Source organism: Capra hircus (genome assembly GCF_001704415.2).
Source record: "Capra hircus breed San Clemente chromosome X unlocalized genomic scaffold, ASM170441v1, whole genome shotgun sequence".
Classification (NCBI taxonomy): Eukaryota; Metazoa; Chordata; class Mammalia; order Artiodactyla; family Bovidae; genus Capra; species Capra hircus.
In genome coordinates, this window is record NW_017189516.1 from 14,258,191 (window position 1) to 14,266,776 (window position 8,586).

Sequence of the window (8,586 nt, forward strand, 5' to 3'; positions counted from 1 at the left end):
GTCCTCACTTTCAATAAATCCTGCCACTCCCTTCTGGTCTGCAGAATTTCTGTCAAAATATCAGCTGTTAACCTTATGGGGATTCCCTCCTGGTTTTAATGCATTTTCTTTGTGTTTAATTTTCATTAGTTTGATTAAAATGTGTCTTTGTGTGTTTCTCTTTGGATTTTATCTTGTGTCATAGTTTCTGGGCTTCCTGGACTTAGGTAGCTATTTCCTTTCCCTTGTTATGGAAGCTTCTGACTATCACCTTCTCAAATATTCTCTCATTCCCTTTCTTTTATTATTCGTTTTCTTCTGAGAGCCCTATAATCCAAATGTTGGCACACCTAGTGTTTTCCTAGAAATCTCTGATACTGTCCTTTTTCTTTTCCTTCTTTTTTCTTTATTCTGTTCTGCTTCAGTTATTTCCAGCATTCTATCTTACAGCTCACTTATCCATTCTTCTGCCTCAGTTATTCTCAGTTATTGGTTCTCTCTAGTGTATTTTTACCTCTGTTATTGTGTTGTTCAGGACTTTCTTGGTGGCTCCAATGGTAAAGAATCTGTCTGCAATGCAGGAGACCTTGGTTCTATCCTTGGGTCAGGAAGATCCCCTGGAGAAGGAAATGACAACCAATTCCAGTATTCTTTCCTGGAAAATCCTATGAACAGGGGAGCCTGGCAGGGCTACAGTCCATGAAGTCGCAAAGAGTTAGACATGACTAAGTGATTAACACTTTTTTTACATTTATTATGTTACTCATTGCTATCTATTTTTATTTCTCTAAGTCCTTGTTAAACATTTCACATATCTTCTAAATCTGTACCTCTTTTCTAATTATTTATCTATGCCTCTATTTTATTTCCAAGATTTTGGATCATCTTTACTATCATTACTCTGAATTCTTTTTCAGGTAGGTTGCCTATTTCTTCTACATTTGTTTGGTTTTGTGGATTCTCTCATGTTCATTCATCTGCTGCAAATTTCCCTATCTTTTCATTTTGTTGAATTTACTGTGTTTCAGTCCTTTTTTTCATGGGCTGCAAGGTCATAGCTTCTCTTATTTGTGGAATCTGCCCCCAGTTTGGGGGGATGGACAAATGTCCTGTGAAGGTTTCCTGGCTGAGTGGACTGGACATGTATTCTGGTGGGTTAAACTAGATACTTTATCCCTGAAAGGCAGTGCCACATCCAGTGGTGTGTTTTGTGGTGTCTGTGGGCTTGGTATGGCTTTGAGCAACTTGTCTTCTTATAGGAAGTGTTATATTCCTGTTTCACTCATGGTTTGGCATAAGGCATCTGGCATTGGAGCTTGCTGGCCTTGGATGAGAACTGGTCTTAGTGTTTTAGACGGAGGTCTTTGGGAGAGGTTTCATGAATTAATGTTCTATAGGATAAGGAGTTATCTGGTGTTTCACCATCCTGGACTTGGGTATTTAACCTCAGAGGTTCAAGCCCACCCCCTTACTGGAGTCTCAAGACTTTACAAGCCAAACAACACAGAAGAGGAAGAGAAAGGAATAGAGAAGGAAAAGGGGGAAAAAGAGAAAAAGAAGTCAGACAAAGATACAAACAAATAAACAACAACAACAACAACAACAAAACAGATGGACAAGACCCCAAGACAGATGGTGAAAGTGACAAATGGTGAGCAGTACTCAAAAGATAAGAACATCCAATGAAACTCACACACTCACAAAGAGAAGAGAGAAAATTTAGAGAGAAAAAAGAGAAGAAAAAGAATAAAAATAGGAACCAAAAAAAATCAAGTTATTAAACAAATATGTATGTGAAAATGGATACTAAAAAATACACGAACAAAAAATTAAAATCAAAAACATGGAAAAGAATGCAATGTAACTAAACAATACTGTAAAAATAGGGGAACAAGAATAAAATAAATTTATTTAAAAATAAAATCTTTCAAAAGGAAAAAGTAAGTTGAAAAAATAAAATTTAAATGAGTAGTAAAAAAGAAAAGCAATAGAACAATATAGAAAGAGACTGTATGTGTATGAAGTGAAGTGAAGTGTTAGTTGCTCAGTCACGTCAGACTCTTTGAGACTACATGGACTACGGTCCACCAGTCTCCTCTGTCCATGGAATTCTCCAGGCAAGCATTCTTGAGCGGGTGGCCATGACCTTCTCCAGGAGATCTTCCTGACCCATGGACCGAAGCCCTAGGTCTCCCGCATTCAAGCAGATTAACATCTGAGCTACCAGGGAAGCACCTTCTCTCTATATAGAGAGAAAGGTAATAAGGATATCTTCCTGAGGCCTCTGTTGTCCTTACCACGCAGTGAGTTCCAGCTAATCTGCTTATTTAAGTCCTCTAATATTTCTAGGAAGGTCTCTGGACCTCCTGTGTGCACTGTGGGGTTAGTTCAGACTCAGTTCTGGCCTTACTCCAGCTTAGGCTTGCTTCAAAAATCTACAGTTGCCCTCCCTCCTCCAAAGTCCACAGTCTCAGGTTAATTATGGAGATTTAATCTGCTGCACTGGTGGCTGCTGAAGTAAATTCCCTTCATCTTCCTTGGTCATACAGCCCCTGGTGCTCAGGTTTGGTTCTGGCCCTGCCTATGCCTGTAGGCCACCCTCTAATGTCTGTTCCTTACCCAGATATGAGGGGGCAAAAGTAGCAGTTTATTAAGTCTCGTTTACTTAGTGCGGCTAAGGAGAGGTAAGGTATGGCAGACACTTTTGGGGTGTGTGGGGAGTGCCAGCTGTGATTGAGACATAAAGGAAATCGTGTGATTCTCCAGGGGAATTTGCCCCAGATCTTGTGTCCCTAGGCCAAGCAAAGCTGCACAGGCTCCCAGGAAGATGTGGGCAGTGCTCTGTACATGCTCAGTTTGGTGGCAGTTGTGACCCCTGGGGTTGCGACCACAGTGACCTCTTGTCCTCTACCTCTGTCACCCACACCATCCCTGGCAGTGGCCAAGCAGTCTGCATTTCCCCCTTTGGAACCATACACTGCAGTTGCTGGTAGTCCTGCCTCTGGCACTCAAACTTGCTTTGGTGTATCTACCTTTGGAATCACACTTCACAGTCATAGCTCTTCCCACCTATGGCACTCACAAAGGTGGTGTCCTGCAATCTGTGAGCACATGGAGTTAAATGGTCTCAGTGGCAATAATCTCTCACTTCTCTAGCAGGCCCAGACTTTCCCCTAAACTCCATCAGCTATGTTGTTCTAGCCCTCTCAGAGTATCTTCACTGCACTCAACCCCAGCCTTCACTTTGGGATCTGATCCTTAAAGCCTGAGCTTTTACACCCAGCCCCTACTTGCTGCTGTGCAAGTGTAAATAGTATCTTGGCTGGGAAATTTTGGTCAGCACCACTTGGTGAATTCTCTCTATTTTGCCTTCCAAGAACTTGTTGCTCTGTTCTCCTCTGAGGTTCTGAAGCTCCCCCCACCCCAATTCCTGCCCATGGGGGTTTTTCCTAATGTACAGAAACATTTCCTCCTTCACAGCTCCCTCCCCAAGATGCAGATTTCTGTACCAAATACTTTGTCTCCTCATTTTCCTATATCTTTTGCCCTGCCTCATTCTTTGGAAATTAGCTTGCCTTTTTGGGAGTCTGAGGTCTTCAGCCAGCGTTCAGAAGGTGTTCTGAAGGATTTGTTCCACATACATATGTATTTTTGATGTATTTCTGGGGAGGAAGGTGATTTCCCTATCTTAATCATCCGCCATCTTGAAAGTTCCCCAGAGATCATGGTTTTTTCCTTACCCTACTGCTCTCCACCCGGGTGCCCTTTCCCAATAAAATCTCTTGCTTTGTCAGCACATGTGTCTCCTTGGACAATTCACTTCCGAGTGTTAGACAAGAGCCCAGTTTCGGGCCCTGGAAGGGGTCTGCCTTCCTGCAACAAATGGCGACTCTGGTGGGACTCTTCTTCACTGAGACTGACATCCTGACCACTCAGGGTACTCAGGGGCCAGCTTGCCTGTCAATGGACTAGACCCAGCAGCCGCAACTGGGACCCTTTTGTCCCTGGTCTTCTCCTGATGTGGACAACTGGCCAGAGTGCCCCGACTGGTAAAGAACAAAACTTTATTGACCTCTCTCTCCTTCCCTCTCTCTTTCCTCTCCTTAACCCTTCCTATCCTTCCCTGTTTTTCTAGTCCCCCGGTCCTGGATGCAAGAATCTGGTCAAAGGGCCCTCAGCCTGAGCTGAGGATTGGAGACTGATCACCTCCTCTTGGCAGAGAACTCGAATTCTGGTTCTGGTCTGGTCTGCTTTCTGGTAGGGCCGAGTTTCAGTCCTTTCTTCTCTGGAGGCCCAGGGAAAAGTCCCATAATGCCTGGGTATCTGTAGGTGGCAGGAGACATCTGTAAGGCCACCCCTTTCGGCCTCCCTCTCCCACCTCCTCCCCCTTCTTCTTTCAACCTGGCTTCCTTTCCTCCCTTGAAATCTTTGATGTTAGTACTTGGATCTGAAGTTCTGTGTCTCTATAGGAGGTTTTCTGAGACACTGTATTCTTGTATTTAAGGGGTTCCCTGGTGGTGCAGAGGTTAAAGCATCTGCCTGCAATGTGGGAGACCTGGGTTCAATCCCTGGGTCGGGAAGATCCCCTGGAGAAGGAAATGGCAACCCACTCCAGTATTCTTGCCTGGAGAATCCCATGGATGGAGGAGCTTGGTGGGCTATAGTCCACGGGTCGCAAAGAGTCGGACACAACTGAGCGATTTCACTTTCACCACTGAGTAACTGTGTGTACTTAGGTAAATTACTCCCTCACTTGTCTCCATTTCCTCAACTGTACAATTGAAAAGATGATTGCTGAGGACACCTCATTCTCTGAAATATTACAATTCTCTGTAAATGATGAGCTAGTTCTTCCAAGATATATTCTTGTGATAGTGAATAACATATTGGGAGCATGAGGGATGTCTTACTAGGCAGTGTTACCTAACCAAACTTGGGTCCACTTGCTCTGTGTGCAGCAGTCAATCTACTGACACTGGGTTGTGGTGAGAAAAAATACAGTGCTTATTGCAAGGTGCCAAGCAAGAGGAACAGGCAGCTAATGCTCAAAAGACCCAAACTCCCTGATCTGACTAGTTAATGGTGAGGTAACAGTTTTGAGTTTTTGGAATCCCTATTACCAGTTTTATGGTTCAAACAGGTCTCAAGCCTATGTGTCAGTGGTCAACATGAACTTCTTTCATCTTGTGGGGCTTTCTGTAATCACTCAAGGATATGGTTCAGGATATTATTTGTAGCCCTTGAAGAGGAATTAAAAGTCATTGATTTTGTTTTATGGCTGAACTATTATTATTTTATCCTATTTGCATGTTTTCCTTTGTTTCTGCATTTTATCACTTATCTGATAAATTTGCCCTTTGGAACTCAGGGAGGGCCTGGAAGGCCAAAGCTTCTTAACAAACAAGAGTGTAGGGCTCTGGGGGAGGGGAGGGATGCAATGGCCTGTTCCCAGGAATGCCCAACAGTGTTCTACTCAGTTTCAGTAGTAGTTAATTTATGTATCACTTTTCATGATATGCCTATCCCCAAGATAGTTTCTTCTACTCTTGTTTTAACTTATCTGAATAGAAACAGGATCAATCTTTTATTTGGTTCTTGTTGTTTCATATTATTTTGAATGAATGAGGACTGGCAATAAGAGCTGGGGATACACTTGATACTAGGAATACCATGCCTCAGATTCAAGTCTCTCTGGCTCAAGTCAAAAAGGCCCAGGAACACGTGCCGTGAGTGGGGACAGGCCCAATGTGGCTGAGGCACTGTGAGCACATGCCAGTGTTATTTGTTTGCAGTGTCCCTCCCTCCTCACAGGGCGACTGAACAAGTGAGCCTAAAAAAAGTGTCCACCACTGCCCCTTTGTGTCAGGGCAGAAATCAGACACTGAAGAGATCAGCAAACAGAAGAAGCTAAAACAGAGGGAACCGCCTTGGAAGTGACAAGTGCAATAGATTAAAACACTGTTGACTACATAGGAAGGGGCCTATAGATCTTGAGAAATATAAGCCGGACCAAGGAACTATGTGAAAATGAACTGACCCCACAATACCCACAACAACACCAGAGAAAGTCCTAGATATATTTTTACTATTTTTACGATCATTCTTTTTTTTTAATTTTTAAGTCCTCTATTACTCCTTTAATTTTCCCTTTTATGACCTACTATTACTTTGCAAAAAAAAAGACCTTATTTTTAAAGCAAACTTCATATATATATATTTATAATTTTTGTGACTTTGATTTTCTTTTTTCTTTTTTTCTACTTTTCTTTAATATTGTATTTTTGAAATTCCAAACTCTACTCTAGATTTTTAATCTTTGCTTTTTGGTATTTTTTTTTTTTTATCAATTTTGTACCATTAAGAACCCAATCTTCAGTACCCACATTTAGTTGGGAGCGAGATTACTGGCTTGCCTGCTCTCTCCCCCTTTGGACTCTCCTTTTTCTCCACCAGGTCGCCTCTGTCTCCTCCCTAACCCCTCTCTTCTTTACCCAACTCTGGGAATCTCTGTGTGTTCCAGACGGAGAACACTTAGGGAACTGATTACTGGCTGGATCTGTCTCTCTCCTTTTCATAACCCCCTTTTATCCTCCTGGCCACCTCTCTCTCCTTCTTTCCTCTTCTCTTCTCTGTATAACTCCGTGAACATCTCTGAGTGATCCAGTTTTGGAGTGCACATAAGGAAGTGATTACTGGCTAGCTTCCTCTCTCTATTGATTCCACCTCATTTCATTCAGGTCACTTCTAACTCCCTCCTCCCTCTTCTCTTCTCCATGTAACTCTGTGAACCTCTCTGGGTGTCCCTAACTGTGGAGAAACTATTCATCTTTAACCTAGATGTTTTATCAATTGTGCTGTATAGAAGGAGAAGTCTTGAGACTACTGTAAAAATAAGACTGAAAACCAGAAGCAGGAGGCTTAAGTCCAAATCCTGAGAACATCAGAGAACTCCTGACTCCAGGGAACATTAATTGAGAGGAGCTCATCAAACACCTCCATACCTACACTGAAACCAAGCACCACCCAAGGGCCAATAAGTTCCAGAGCAAGACATACCACGTAAGTTCTCCAGCAACATAGGAAAACAGCCCTGAGTTTCAATATACAGGCTGCCCAAAGTTACCCCCAAACCATTGACATCTCATAAATCATTACTGGACACTTCATTGCACTCCAGAGAGAAGAAATCCAGCTCCACACACCAGAACACCGACACAAGCTTCCCTAACCAAGAAACCTTGACAAGCCACTGATACAACCCCACCCACAGTGAGGAAACTCCACAATAAAGAGAACTCCACAAACTGCAGAATACAGAAAGGAGACCCCAAACTCAGCAATATAAACAAGATGAAGAGACAGAGAAATACCCAGCAGGTAAAGGAACAGGGTAAATGCCCACCAAACCAAACAAAAGAGGAAGAGATAGGGAATTTACTTGATAAAGAATTCTGAATAATGATAGTGAAAATTATCCAAAATCTTAAAATGAAAATGGAATCAAAGATAAATAGCCTGGAGACAAGGATTGAGAAGATGCAAGAAAGGTTTAACAAGGACCTAGAAGAAATAAAAAAGAGTCAATATATACTGAATAATGTAATAACTGAGATAAAAAACACTCTGGAGGCAACAAATAGTAGAATAACAGAGGCAGAAGATAGGGTTAGTGAAGTAGAAGACAGAATGGTAGAAATAAATGAATCAGAGAGGAAAGAAGAAAAACAAATGAAAAGAAATGAGGACAACCTCAGAGACCTCCAGGACAGTGTTAAATGCCCCAACATTCGAATCATAAGAGTTCCAGAAGAAGAAGGCAAAAAGAAAGACCATGAGAAAATACTTGAGGAGATAATAGTTGAAAACTTCCCTAAAATGGGGAAGGAAGTAATGACCCAAGTCCAAGAAACCCAGAGAGTCTCAAACAGGATAAATCCAAGGCAAAACAACCCAAGACACATACTAATCAAATTAACAAAGATCAAGCACAAAGAACAAATATTAAAAGCAGCCAGGGAAAAACAACAAATAATGCACAAGGGGATTCCCATAAGGAAAACAGCTGATCTTTCAATAGAAACTCTTCAGGCCAGGAGGGAATGGCAAGACATACTTAAAGTGATGAAAGAAAATAACCTACAGCCCAGATTACTGTACCCAGCAAGGATCTCATTCAAATATGAAGGCAAAATCAAAAGCTTTACAGACAAGCAAAAGCTGAGAGAATTCAGCACCTCCAAACCAGCTCTCCAACAAATGCTAAAGGATCTTCTCTAGACAGGAAACACAAAAAGAGTGTACAAACTTGAACCCAAAACAATAAAGTAAATGGAAATGGGATCATACTAATCAATAAATACCTTAATGTACATGGGTTGAATGCCCCAACCAAAAGACAAAGACTGACCAAATGGATACAAAAACAAGACCCCTATACATGTTTTCTACAAGAGACCCACCTCAAAACAGGGGACACTTACAGACTGAAACTGAAGGGCTGGAAAAAGATATTCCATGCATTTAGAGACCAAAAGAAAGCAGGAGTAGCAATACTCATATCAGATAAAATAGACTTTAAAACAAAGACTGCAAAAAGAGACAAAGAAG